General features: G+C 35.8%; 1 long non-coding RNA gene and 1 other non-coding gene across 2 annotated transcripts in view; one reads left to right on the top strand and one right to left on the bottom strand.

Annotated features, from left to right (window-relative positions):
• Nucleotides 1-2,716: 2,716 nt before the first annotated feature.
• Nucleotides 2,717-14,584, bottom strand: part of LOC128578274 (uncharacterized) — a 49,226-nt gene continuing 37,358 nt past the window's right edge. The window contains exon 3 of the long non-coding RNA XR_008377692.1: nt 2,717-2,850. This is a non-coding gene — a long non-coding RNA (uncharacterized LOC128578274). The remainder of the gene's footprint in view (nt 2,851-14,584) is intronic.
• On the top strand, nt 3,028-3,109 carry TRNAL-UAA (transfer RNA leucine (anticodon UAA)). The gene has a single exon. It is a non-coding gene; the product is annotated as a tRNA-Leu (tRNA).

Below are 14,584 nucleotides of genomic sequence, written 5' to 3'. Positions count from 1 at the left end.
CTATGTTTTGACATTCTTTTCACAATAATTACCCTAACCCATCCACAAGAGTAAAGGAGGACAGAAAAGATGAAACTTCCAGGGTTTAAGCAAAAGATCAGTTAAAATATCCAGATTTTATCAAAAACAATATTTAGAAAAAAAGAAATATCTTATACTGATATTCACAAGATTGAAAAGGTCAATGAATGGGCGGTGCCTGTGGCTCAAAGTGGTAGGGCGCCGGTCCCATATGCCGAAGGTGGCAGGTTCAAACCCAGCCCCGGCCAAAACCCACAAAAAAAAAAAAAAGAAAAGGTCAATGAGGCAGACCTCACGTGGACCCCTCAGTTCAGAATGAACAGCCACACATCCAGTTGTATGTGACTAAAAGGATGTAATACGTCAAGAAGTATATATTTTTCTTTTAATGAAACATTACAAGAAAAGGTGCCCAAAGATAATATGATTGTAGCATTCAGTGAGTTTGACACCAAGTGATAAAATTCACTGAACACCTTCACTGTAAGAAACTTGACAGCCCCGTCAACTTGCCTAGAGTTGGTACTGAAGTGAAGAGCCAGTTAGCAAGTGGGAGGGGGGAAAATTTAAGTTAAAGCATCAGAGTCTAGAGCCTGTGTAAGCAGCAGAGGGGATGGGTAGAAGAAGGACTTCTTAAGAGTTAGAAAAGAGTATTATATATTTACCTAGATAGATCAGAAACACATTCTTCTTAGTAAAGCATCACAAGAATGGAAAAATAAATATCCAGTGTACTCAATACTAATATCAAAGCAATATAAAAACAATTACATGCTCACATGAAAAATGAAACAGAAATACAGTGTAGTACAGGGGCAGGGGAGAAGGGAGGAGAAGGAAGAAGGGGGAAGGGGAGGAAGATTGTCAGAAGGTGAGAGGGCATGTAGCCGGATCTCACCTAATATGCACATTGTGAATGTGTATAGCATGCCCCCTGGGGGGCTCTTTTACAATTGGACCTTTACCCTGGAAGTGAGAACTATGTAATCTAAAAATTTGTACTCTCATATTAACTTAAAATTTAAAAAAAGTGTATTTCAATTCTTTATTTTGGTCTTTGTTAATTTCTAATTCAAGTTTCTGAAGTCTGTCCTGTACAGACATAGTATTGTTAAATGTTGTTGATGGGAATCTCTTCCTTTAATAAAGAGATTTTCAAAAACATAATGCTTTTTGTAGGATACTCATGGATTGAACTGTGCTTTCCAAAAAGATAGGATAAAGTCTATCCTAAACTCATGATACCTATGAATGTAAACTTATTTGGAAATAGGGTCAATGCAGATGTGATAAAGTCAAGGTCTTACTGGAGTAGGATGGATTAGAGACTCAGTGCTGCATCTACAAATGAAGGAATTCCAAGGATGTTTGATGACCCCAGAAGCAGGAAGATGCAAGGAAAGATAGGTCACCAGAGCCTCTGAAAAGAGAGTGACCCTGCTGACACCTTGATTTCAGACTTCTAGCCTCTAGAACTGTGTGGTAATAAATTATTGTTGTTTTAAACCATCAAGTTTGTGGTAATTTGTTATGGCAGCCCCAGGAAACTAATAAAGACGTTATTGCTTTAACCTGCATTATGGAACAAAGTTAGCCCTCTATTGAATGGATTTTTTTTTTTAGCTCTTTTGTTTATTTTAAGAATGAAGTATTAATACTCATCCATTCTGGATGGATACTCCCAAAAGGGTAACCATACTCTTATTCAAGAACACTAGGGTGAAGCTTTAATTATGTTATATTGTTTATTCATAATAAGCTAGCTATAGATATCCACTGTGCAGACTGGACAATCAAGCTGAAGTATCTTCTATTTGCTAAACTAATTCCACCTGCCCCACTTGATTTATCATTTTCATATAGCTCTACTTCTTTAGATCCCTAGTTTCTACATTTCCCTCTTTGCCCACTTTGGAAAAACATGAGAACAATTCCTGGAAGACAGTTCTCTACATGAGGTCAATTGCAAAAAATAACCTTTAACCTTCTGAAGCAGATCCTCGGTAACGAAGAGTTGCAAACAACTATTATTTCCTTTAAAAATTATGTTTTCATTAATATCAAGTAGTTTTTACTGACATTCCAGCATGTTTGCATTTTGTATTGCTGTTGATGAGAGCATGTGTTTCTCTTTCATGCATAACTAAAAATTATAAAACAATATATAACTTTATGACCAGCAGACTATAATTTTGTGACAGTAATCTCATTATCTTGTTATCTGAAATGTATTCAAACACACACACACACACACACCCATTATCTTTTATATTGCTGCCAAGAAGATTGTGTTACTATTCAACATAACTTTTTCTGCTAGGAAACCAAAGTACCTCATTGACCTGGTTAAGTAGCTTTCTCAGGGGCTTTACTGCAGATGAAAACATTGTCCCCACTCTGCCTATGCAGTGTGTGCTCTTATGCAAAGTCCGTTTTTATCTGATAGCCTTCATCATGCATTTAAAGAATTAACTCTACAAAAAGAGCTGCAATGGATGAAGTCCCCTAATAGGGTCATGCCTCATCCAACATGTTTTTCCCACCTGCCTGCATAGGAGTTTCCCTGAAACTTCCACCATTTTAGGTATTCTTCAAAGTTAGATAGCAGAGGCATGCATCTTGAAGTCTCCAATTAAATAAGAACATGTTACCAGAGGCAGGAAGGAAGAGTCTAGAGCATACATGTGGTTGTCTTCTTTTATTCACATATGAAAGTAAATTTGTTTAACTTATAAGGCATTTGACACCTTGCAATCCAGAGAGAACTTTGTTTTTTGTGAAGGATGAAGTCCAGCAATCGGGGAGCAAATAGGAGGCCTCAGTAGGTCCCTGGAAGGTGAATATGAAGGGATACTTAACAATGACTGACAACACCTTTGTTGTACCAGCTTAGTTATCCACCAGAACTCTCCACTTATAACCATCACCCACGCCTCATGTTACAGCTAGAGAGCTATAGTCCATACAACACTACAGAATAATATAATGATCAAGAGCTTGGAGGTCACTGGGATGGCTGAGTGGTTAAGGTGTTGGACTTAAGATTCAATGGGCTAATGCCATGTGGGTTCAAACCCCATTCTTGGTAGGTTAAGTTTTCATCTTGGCTTGTTGCCTGTAGGTCAGCGGCTAGAGCACTGGCCACATACACTGGGCCTTGTGGATTCAAAAGCCCAGGGCCTGCCAAACACCAATGACAACTATAACAAAAAAACAGCCGGGTGTTGTCGGGCGCCTATAGTCCCAGCTACTCAGGAGGCTGAGGCAAGAGAATCACTTGAGCCCAGGAGTTTGAGGTTGCGGTGAGTGTTGCCATGGCACACTACCAAGGGTGACAAAGTGAGAGTCTGTCTCAAAAAAATAAAAAATAAAATAAAAAGAGCTTGGGCTGTTGCAGTATGTCCAATTTTGGATTTGCGTCCTGTCCGCATTGTTTACTGGCTGTGTCACCCAAAGCAAGTCACCTGATCTCTCTGGATGGTCAGTTTTTCATCTGTAAGATGTGTATGATAAAACTTCCCTAATAAAGTTATTATGAAGATTAAATGCCATAATGCTTACCACACTATCCTACACATAATAAATTAAAAATAAATTTAACTATTATTAATGAATCTAATCCAGACATATTAACATTTGCTCCTGATGGTTAGTCACTGAACAACAAATCAAATAGTTGATTGATTATTCCAGTCAGCCCCTAAGAAATCTGAAGTAACCTTACTCTAACTCTTTGTGGACCAGTTATATCACCTTTCTAATCAAATAGGGCATTTAGTAGTATAATTCACTACTATCTAATGTAATTGGCAATAATTAACCAGTTAAAGTTTAGGGAAACAAACAAGAAATAAAGGTTTCAGAAGATTCCAACAAATACATTTAGCTAATTATACTTAGGAAGGATGAGTGAGCCCAATACTTGAGCGTGTTTGCATTCTTTGGCCTCCTTGCTATACTTGAAGGTGTCTTTTATTATGACTCTGAGCAAACCTGGATTCTGGATAGTTGGGTTCCCTCCACTTCTATTTCTTCTCTACAGTCCCCAAAACAGCAATGAACATATGAACATTTTTTTTGTTTGTTTGTTTGCTTGAGACAGAGTCTCACTGTGTCACCCTGGGTAGAGAGTGCCATGGCATCATCACTGCTCACAGCAACCTCAAACTCTTGGGCTCAAGAGATCCTCTTGCCTCAGCCTCCGAGTAAGTGGGACTACAGGTACATGGCACAATGCCTGGCTAGGTTTCTTTGTTCTATTTTTAGTAGAGACAGGTCTTGCTCTTGCTCAGACTGGTCTTGAGCTCCTGAACTCAAGCAATCCACCCACTTCTGCCTCCCAGAGTTCTGGGATTACAGGTGTGAGCCACTGCGCCTGGCCAACATTTTGCCTTATTAAGATAAATGGCATTCTGAGACAGAAACGCCAGAAGGCTCCAGAAAAGACACATCTGAGATGCCAAAGTGTTTGGTATTTAAAATTAAGGTGTGAATAGTGAGGAAGAAATTTTAATATATGCACATCCAACGGAATAAAACCAGCTCAGGGACTGGATCAGTTTTGATTTATTCCAGCGGGACCAATAGGTGGAAGGGCTGGGAAGACAGATTTGATAAGACTAGATTGTTCCAAAACGCAGTGAGCTCACCATTGATGAAAATGTCCAAGCAGAAGGTCAATGACCAATTTGTAGAGAGGCTAGGGAGAGAATTGCCTTCTTTGAAAGACATGACTGTGTAATAGCTATGTGTCTTTCTACCTCTAAAGTGATATAACCTGAGGACAGTATAATAACCTAAAAAATCCATATTTATTATTTCATTATTTCAAGAGGCTTCCATCAGGTTGTAAATCACCTTGTAGATAATCATATGTCAAAATACATGAACTAATCAACGGAATAACTTTAACCTATTTTACATCCATTAGGACATAGTTGCTTATTTCAGTCTAAATTACTTTTCAAAACAAACAGTCTATCACTGGTACTAGCATTATACAAAGAGTATATGCTATTTGCAGATCTGTGCAGTAGGAGGAAGAAAAATATGCCCTAATAAAATTACAGTTCATAATTTTAAACATTAAAAACCCGGATTTAATTTTATAATCTGTCCTTAGGCAGTCACTGAAGATTTGTAAGCCTTTGCCTAATGAGGATCTATAGCATAATGGCCATCATACTCTGAGGATGGAAGGGCAACGTACCTCGAAAAAAAAGCATTTGAAAATCCATTTAATTATATCAGGCCCCATGACAAGCATTTATGAATGCACATATCAAAAACTAGAAGTGTGATTTGGGATCACATATTATTAGCTGAGCAGCAGAAACAACACTAAATAAAATTTTGCTTCTCTTCCCCAATCAACTGGCTTGACTTAGTTTAATTCAAGGGTTGGCTTTCTCAAGGAATAATCCTACTATGCAGTACTATTTACATTGAATCAAATTCCCTAATTCCTAATACTGAGTCCTTCTATCTTTTGCAGAACTAGTAGATGTGCCATGCTTATTTCTGTGGCGACCCACTGCAGACAGTAGAAACTCTGCTGTTCAGCCAAGCAGAGTCTGGGTCCAACAGCATCCTAGGCTTCTCAAGCACTGCTGTGTGCACGTTAGATGCTATAAACTTAATACTAACTAGGTTTTAACATTTGTAATTAGATAGTTTATTCATGATATTGTAATGTATCTTTCTTTTCCAAATTTGGTTTCACAGTTGTCACTTTCTAGATTATTGCCTGAGCTTTGGTGTTATCATTGCTTAATGCTCATTTGCTGAATGAACAAATTCTTCAGAATACAATCACTTCTTCTTTACTGCAATATAGTCACCTAAACTGGCCTTGCTCCTACTATCCTTGATCACTTACAGTCTATTCTAAACACAGCTGCCAGAGGGGCACTGTTAAAATCAAAATGAAATGATGGTCCTCTGCATAGTTCCTGTCCCCCACTAGCTCACCATTTGACTGAAAATAAAAGATAAAGTCCTCAGAAAAGCCTGGTCTACCAGGTAGTATACAGTCTTGTCCTTCCATTCTCTCTCTGCCTCCTCTCCTATATATTTTTTATTGCCCTTCATTGGAGATTTTATTTTTATTTAAAAATATGAGGGTACAAATTTTTAGGTTACATTGTTCTCACTTCCAGAGTAAAGTTCCAATTATAAAAGAGCCCCTCACCCAGGGGGCGTGTTATACACCCTCATTATGTGCATATTAGGTGAGATCCCATCTCTTGCCTTCCCTCCTTCTGCCAATCGTCCTCCCCCCTCCCGCCACCCCCATAACAGACTATATTTGTGTCTTATTGTTCATATGAGCATGCAATTGTTTTTATATTGTTTTCATATTAGTATGGAGTATATTGGATATTTATTTTTCCATTCTTGAGATTCTTTACTAAGAAGGATGTATTTCAACTCCATCCAAGTAAATGTAAAAGATGTAAAGTCTCTTATCTCTTTTTAATAGCTGAATAATATGTCATGGTATACATATACCACAGTGTGTTGATCCATTCATAGGTTGATGGGCATTTGAGTTGCTTCTATGACTTGGCAAATTATGAACTGAGCTGCAATAAACATTCTGGTGCAAATGTCTTTATGGTAAAATTATTTTTGGTCTTCTGGGTAGATACCTAGTAGTGGGATTACAGGATCAAATGGAAGATCTACTATTAGATCTTTCAGGATTCTTCATACTTGTCTCCAAAAAGGCTGCATTAGTTTGCAATCAGGTGTTCTGTTCTGTGAGTTTGTGATGCAGGCTGGTCTTGCTGGGGTTAGGTAATACCTTAGAGTGGGTTTGATTTGCATTTCTCTGATGATTATGATTAAAGACAATGAGTATTTTTTTCATGTGTGTTTGGCCATTCATCTGTCATCCTTGGAGAAGTTTCTACTGAAATCTCTTGCCCACTTATAGAAGGGGTGGTTTGTACTTTTCTTATTGTTTCATTTGAATTCTCTGTAGATTCTAGTTATCAGGCCTTTGTCAGATTCATAACATGCAAAAATATTCTCCCATTCTGAAGGCTGTTTGCTTTATTTGTGGTACCATTAGCTGCGCAAAAGCTTTTTAGCTTGATCAAGTCCCGTTATTTATTTTTGGTGTTGCTACAATTGCCAGGGGCATCTTCCTCATTAAGTTTTTTCCCAGGCCAATATCTTCAAGTGTCCATACTCTTTTCCATACTATTTTCCATAATTTTTATTGTTTCATGTCTTAAATTTATATCTGTTTCTAGCAAGATCAATTTTTGTCAATAGTGAGTGGTGTGGGTCCAGATTCAGTCTTCTACACGTGGATAACCAATTCTCCCAGCACCATCTGTTAATCCTATGTACTCAATTTTGATATGAGGACAATTAATGACAATTAAGGTTATGGGGGGGAGGAAAAGCAGAAAGAGGGACGGAGGGAGGGGGGTGGGGCCTTGGTGTGTGTCACACTTTATGGGGGCAAGACATGATTGCAAGAGGGACTTTGCCTAACAATTGCAATCAATGTAACCTGGCTTATTGTACCCTCAATGAATCCCCAACAATAAAAAAAAAAAAAAAGGATTCTTTTCCCCAGTGCATGTTTTTGTTAGGCTTATTGAAGATCAAATGACAATATGTGGCTGGGTTCATCTCTAGATTCTCTATCCTATTCCATAGCTCTACATCTCTATTTTTGTGTCAGTACCATGCTGTTTTGATTACTATAGACTTGTAGTATAACCTGAAATCTGGCAACGTGACGCCTCCAGATTTGTTTTTATTTCTAAGAACTATATGTGCTATTTGGGCTTTTTTTTTGTTTGTTTGCATAAGAATTGAAATACTATTTTTTCAAGTTCTTAAAAACATGACACTGGTACTTTGATGGAGATTGCTGTCTCATTTTCTGTTACTTTCCCCCTCATTTACCCTATTCCAGTCAAATAACCCATTTACCCTCGCCATGCTAGAATACTAATTCTTTAAAGGTTTTGCACTAAGAGAGCTTTTTCAGTACTGGAAATTCTCTTCTCCCAGATGTCAGCATGACTAACTCCCTCATGTCTTTCAGGTATCTCCTCAAATAGCACCTTGACTGCCCTACTTGAAATTATATCTCTTGTCTCCATTACCCTGATCTTTTTCATACTTAGTTATAAATATGATAAAAATGTATGGAATCTATAATCTGAAAACTACAAAGTGATGATTAAAAAAAATCAAAGACCTAAATAAATGGAGAGACACACCATGTTCATGGATTGGAAGACTCTACACAGCCAAGATGCCAATGCCAATGCTCCCAAAGTTGATATATAGGTTTAATAAAATTCCTATCAAAATCCCAATAGGATCATTTTGTAGATAGAGGAAGCTTGATTCAAATATATATATATATATATGATGAATATATATATGAATATATATTTGATGAATATATATATATATGAAGGAACTAGAGTAGCAAATTTTGTTTTGAAAAATAATAATGAAGTAGGAGAAATTATTCTACCTGATTTTGATTTTAAGATTTGCTATAATGATATAGTACTTGAAATGGTTTACTATTGACCAAGGAATAAACATATAGATCAATAGAACAGAAGAGGGAATCCAGAAATAGACCCACACAACTGACTTGTAATAAAAGTCCAAAACCAACTCAATGGACAAAGGTTAGTACTTTCAACAAATAATGCTGGAGTTATTCCCCAGTCTACTTCCTCCTCCAAAACAGACATCTATCTAAATCATACACCTTACATAAAATTAACTCAAAATGTATAATAGCTTTTGATGTAAAATATAAAATCATAAAACATTAAGTTGATAAAATAAGTGAAAATATTCACAACATGGATTTAGGAGATTAGTTCTCAGTTATGGCACCTAGTGCATAATTTGGAAAACAAAAATGATAAATTGGACTTTGTCTAACTTAAATTTTTTTTTTCCTGTCAAAGACAGTGCTAAGAAAATGAAAAGACAAACCACAGACTGGGAGAAAGTATTCGTAAACCACATATCCAACAAATGACTTCTATCCAGAATATACAAAGAACTTTCAAAACTCAATAGTAAGAAAACAACAACCCAATTAAAAAAATAAGAAATAGTTTGTACTGAAACTTCATCAAAGAATTCAGTAAGTAAATAAGTAGCTGAAAAGATGCTCAACTTTATCAGCCATTAGGGAGACACAAATCAAAACCTTGGTAAGAATCACTACATATTGATTTATAATGGCCAAAATTAAGAAAGGAAGACATTTATTGCTGACAAGGATTCAGAGGAACCGTACTTTTCATTCACTGCTGGTGGGAATGCATAATTATATAATCACTTTGGAAAACACTTTGGTAGTTTCTTACAAACTTCAGCATATATTTACCATATTACCCTTAAATATTTTCAGTTATTTTCAAGCAAAATGAGAAATGCAAAAACCTGTATGTTGATGTTTATAGCAGCTTTATTCATAATTTTCCTAAACTTTAAGCAACAAAGGTATCACTGAATTACTGAATGAACAAACTGTGCTCCATCCACCCAATAAGATATTACTCAGTGATAAAAAGGACTGAACTATTAATCCACACAACAAACATGGATGAATAGTAAACACATTTTGCAAAATAGAAGCAAAACAAATAAGAAAGACTATAAGACTATATAATGTACTATTCCATTTGTGTAACATTCCGTTAAAGGGAAAAGTTTAGAGATGAAAAACTTATCAGTGATTGTCAGGAGTTAGGTGGGAGGAGTCACTGGCTATAAATTGGGCTGTACAGAAAAATTCTAGGATGATGGAACTGTTCTCTATGGTACAATGGGTGGTAGATATATTACTATGCATTTATCAGAGTTCATAGAACTGTTTACCACAGAGTGAATTTTAATATGTGCAAATTTTAAAACATAAAACAGGATGTCAGAGGAAACTAGGATGGAATGCAGACTGTAATAAATAAATCTAACTATATTACCAATGTACAATTCAACCTTGCTGAAAAGGGTAGAGGAAAAAGGAGCTGACTTGAGTTCAGAAAATGATATTTCTATTAAATATTGTAAGGTTAAAAACAAAAAAGAACTGTATATAAATTGTGTGCTCTAGTTGGTAAATTTGTTTTTCATAGGAATAGAGGGTTAGCAATTCTGAAACTATATTACATGTACACTAGGGTTGAATAAATAAGTAAATGGTGGATGGGTAGTGGGAGCTAGGTAGTGAGTGCAAGAAGTTACAAAAAGCAAGATGGGAATGCGAGAAAAATGAACCTCATGATGCTGGATTAGAGTCAGTGATATAAGCACAGAGATATAGAACTAAATACATGCACATGCTATTAATAGATTAGTATTCGTGTGTGTGTGTGTGTATGCTAGTATTCATGTTCGTCTCTCTCTCTCTCTCTCTCTCACACACACACACACACATACCTCCTAAGTCTGTCCATTTAGAGGGCCTGGAAATAATGAGACCCAAGTAGCAGTGAGCATAGCCTGCATTCATATCATAGTTTCTAAATATCATTCTCCAATAAAAGGATCCAGTGATCCCTGGAAAAATTACAGTTCTAGGGATGGAGCAGGAAATATGCAAGAAAGGGGATGAGGGTAAATCAAAAAAGTCCAGGAGCCAACTGGAAAGAGTTCTCTATTGCCAAAACTGGAATAATTATAGCAATGAAGTTAACAATGATACAATGATAGGTGTGACCTTTCATGTCTTACAAGGGTGCATGTGAGGCTTGGCAAATGTGGAATGTAAATGTCTTGGCAAAGTAACTAAGAAAATTCCAGGAGGGCTATGTCAACTAATGAGATGAAAATGTTTCAAATATTCTATGAACCAAGTGTATGGTGCCCCATGATCATATTGATGTACACAGCTATGATTTAATAAAAAAAAAATGATAGGATTTGGTTATTGCCAAAAGAATGAACTAAATATTCATGCATGATATAAAGAAATGATGGAGGGCGACACCTGTGGCTCAAAGGAGTAGGGCGCCAGCCCAATATGCCAGAGGTGGTGGGTTCAAACCCAGCCCCGGCCAAAAACTGCAAAGAAAAAAAAAGATGGAATAAATAAATGGGAAAGACAAGAGAGATCTTCCCTATAGAAGAATTCCCAATAATAATTGTAGAAGGAATGAGGGAAATAGAAAATCACCATTAGAACGCCATAGTAGGGCTGCACCTGTGGCTCGAAGGAGTAGGGCGCTGGCCCCATATACAGGAGGTGGTGGGTTCAAAACCAGCTCCAGCCAAAAACTGCAAAAAAAAAAAAAAAAAAAAAGAACCCCATAGTAATATTTGCTGCAGATAAGTTCCACTGATGAATGCAAACATAAATGGGCAAAACATTGAAAAGAATAGTCACATATTCTCAGATCATTATCCCCCCAAATATGTATTAAATATTGTAGTGGCTTTAACCTATGTCCACTTATTTTTTGATACTTCCTTTATCCAGGTGGTGGAAACTTAATCTCTTTGGAATAGAGTATAGAAAGAGGAAAATAATAGCTTTACCATGGACAAACCTGGCAGAAACCACCTTAAACAAGTGATTAAGGTTAATATGATCAGTATAAGTCCTGTTGATATCATGTACCCCCTAATATGATGGGATGAGAGATCCATAATTGTAGTTTAAACTCACACTGAGAAGCATTCTACAACATAATTGAGGAGTACTCTTGAAAATTTCCAACTTCACATAAGACTACGAAAGAATGAGGAACTGTCATAGGTTACAGGACAATAAGGAGACATCAAAACTGCAACTTGGTAACCTAGATTGGATCCTGGTAGAGTAAAGCCATTAGTGGGAAAATAGGTAAAGTCCACCTAAATTCAAAAGCTGAAAATATTATACTGATGCTGATTTCTCTTTATTTCCCTGTTTTATCAAGACATAATTTACACATACAAATTGTATATATTTATGATATACAATGTGCTGTTCTGATCACTATGGTCACCTTCAAAGTACTCCCCTTGGCCATCTGCTGAGATGTTCAGCAGTGAGATAGGCAGCACTTTTTCTAGAATGAATTTGCAAACTTAATTGTCCAACTTCGTATGTATACCTTGTGAAGTGATTAAATCAAACTACTTCAACATCTCACATACTTTGTGTTGAGACCATAAAAGCTCTACTCTCTTAGAAATTTTCAAATATATATCATTGGTAACATAATCACCATGATATAAAATAAACCTTTAAAAATTACTCCTGAAACTTTGTACCCTTTGACCAACATCTCCCCATCCCCTTCTCTTGCCCACCAACTCCAGGCAAATACCACCCTACTTTATGTGAGTTCAACTTTTAAAAATTCCACGTGTAAGTGAAATACAGTTTTTGCCTTTGTGTGCCTGGCTTAGTTCACTTAGTATAATGTCCTCCAGGTTTATCCATGTTGTTGTAAATGACAGGACCCCCCCCTTTTAAAAGACAAATAGCATTCTAGTGTGTGTGTGTGTTTCACATTTTTTAATCCATTCATCTCTTTATGGACACTTAGGTTAATTTCATATCTTGGTTACTGTGAATAATGCTGCAAGGAACACAGGAGTGCAGAATCTGCTTGACATACTGAGTTCATTTCCTTTGGCCAGACACACAGAAGCAGGATTGCTGAACCATATGGTAGTTGTATTTTTAAATTTTTGAGGACCCTCCATACTTATACTATTTTCCATAATGGCTGTAGTAATTGATTAGATTTACACTAACAGTGGACAACCAGTGGTGGACGATAATTCCCTTTTCTCCACATCCTTGTCAACACATACTATCTTTTATATTTTTGATAATAGCGATTTTAACAAGGGTGAGAAATATCTCATTGTTACTTTAATTCGCATTTCTCTGATTATTAGGATGTTGAGCAGTATTTGCATACCTGTTGGCCATTTGTATGTCTTCTTTTGAGAAATGATGCTTTAAGACCTTTGCCCATTTTTAAATTGGGTTATTGCTTTCTTACTATCGAATTGTTTGAGTTCCTTATATATTTTTTATATTAACTCCTTATCAGATGTCTTCTTTGAAAATATTTTCTGTCATGTTGTATGTTGTCTGTTCATTCTATTGATTGTTTTCTTAGCTGGAATAAAGAAATTTAGTTTGATTCAATCCCATTTGATTTTTATCACTGGTACTTTTGGGGTCTTATCCAAATTTATTATCCAGACTATTGCTCATAAGGTTTTCTCCTATATTTTCTTCCGGTATTTTACAGTATAAGGTCTCATATTTAAGCATTAGGTAAGTTTTGAGTTGATTTTTGCATCTCACATGAGATAAGGGTCCAATCTCATCCTTCTGCATGTGGTTGTCCAGTTTTCCCAAAACTATTCATTACAGAGACTGTCTCTTCCCCATTGTGTGTTCTTGGCACCATTTTCAAAGATGAATTTACTGTAAGTGTGTGGATTCATTAATATTCTAGGCTTTCTCTTCTGTTCCATTGATCTATTTGTGTGTTTTTATGCCAGTACCATGTTGTTTTGAATACTATAGCTTTGATGTATTTCTGAAATCAGGTAGTGTGACTTCAGCTTTGTTCTTTTTATTCAAGATTGTTTTGGCTATTTGTGATCTTTTGTAGTTCCTTATGAATTTTAGGATTGATTTTTCTAATTTTGTGGAAAATGCCATTGGAATTTTGATAGGGAGTGCATTAATTTGTAGATTACACTGGGTGATATAGATATTTTAACAATACTAATTCTTCCAATTCATGAATATAGCTTATCTTTCCATTTACTTGGGTCCTCTTTAATTTATTTCATCAATGTTTTATAGATTTTTCTTCTCCTTGGTTAAATTTATTCCTAAATATTTTTGGTGTTATTGAAAATGTAATGGTTCTTTGATTTCTTTTTCAGATTGTTTGCTATTAGTATATATCAATGTTACTGATTTCTGCATGTTAACTTTATATTCTGAAACTTTAGTGAATTTGATTATTAGTTACAACAGTTTTTTGGTGGAGTCTTTATGGTTGTCTATATATGAGATAATGTCATCTGCAAACAGAGACATTTTATATCTTCTTTTTTAATCTAGATACATTTTATTTCTTTTTGTTGCCAAATTGTGCTGGATAAGTGGGACTTCATTATTATACCGAACAGAAGTGGCAAGAATCCTTGTGCTTGTGATAGTAAATAAATAACTTTTAACATTTCACTATCAAGTAGATTAGCTGTGGGTTTGTCATATGTGACCTGTAGTACATTCATTCTATAACTAATTTGTTGAGAATTCTTTGCCACGAAAGTGTATTACATTTTCTCAAATGTTTTTGCATCTATTGAGATGATTATATGACTTACATCTTTAAGTTTTGTTAATGTAGTATACCACATTTATTGATCTGTGCATGTTGAAGCATTCTTGCATCCCAAGAGTAAATTTCTCTTGACCATGATGTTTGAATCTTCTAATGTGCTGTTAAATTTTGTTTGCTTTTATTTTGTTGAGAATTTTTATATCTATGTTCATCAGGGATATTTGCTTGTAATTTTCTTTTCTTGTAGT

This window comes from Nycticebus coucang, chromosome X, assembly GCF_027406575.1.
Source record: "Nycticebus coucang isolate mNycCou1 chromosome X, mNycCou1.pri, whole genome shotgun sequence".
NCBI classification, from domain to species: domain Eukaryota; kingdom Metazoa; phylum Chordata; class Mammalia; order Primates; family Lorisidae; genus Nycticebus; species Nycticebus coucang.
Note: the sequence above shows the minus strand (reverse complement) of the source record. Positions and strands in the feature narration are given on the sequence as shown.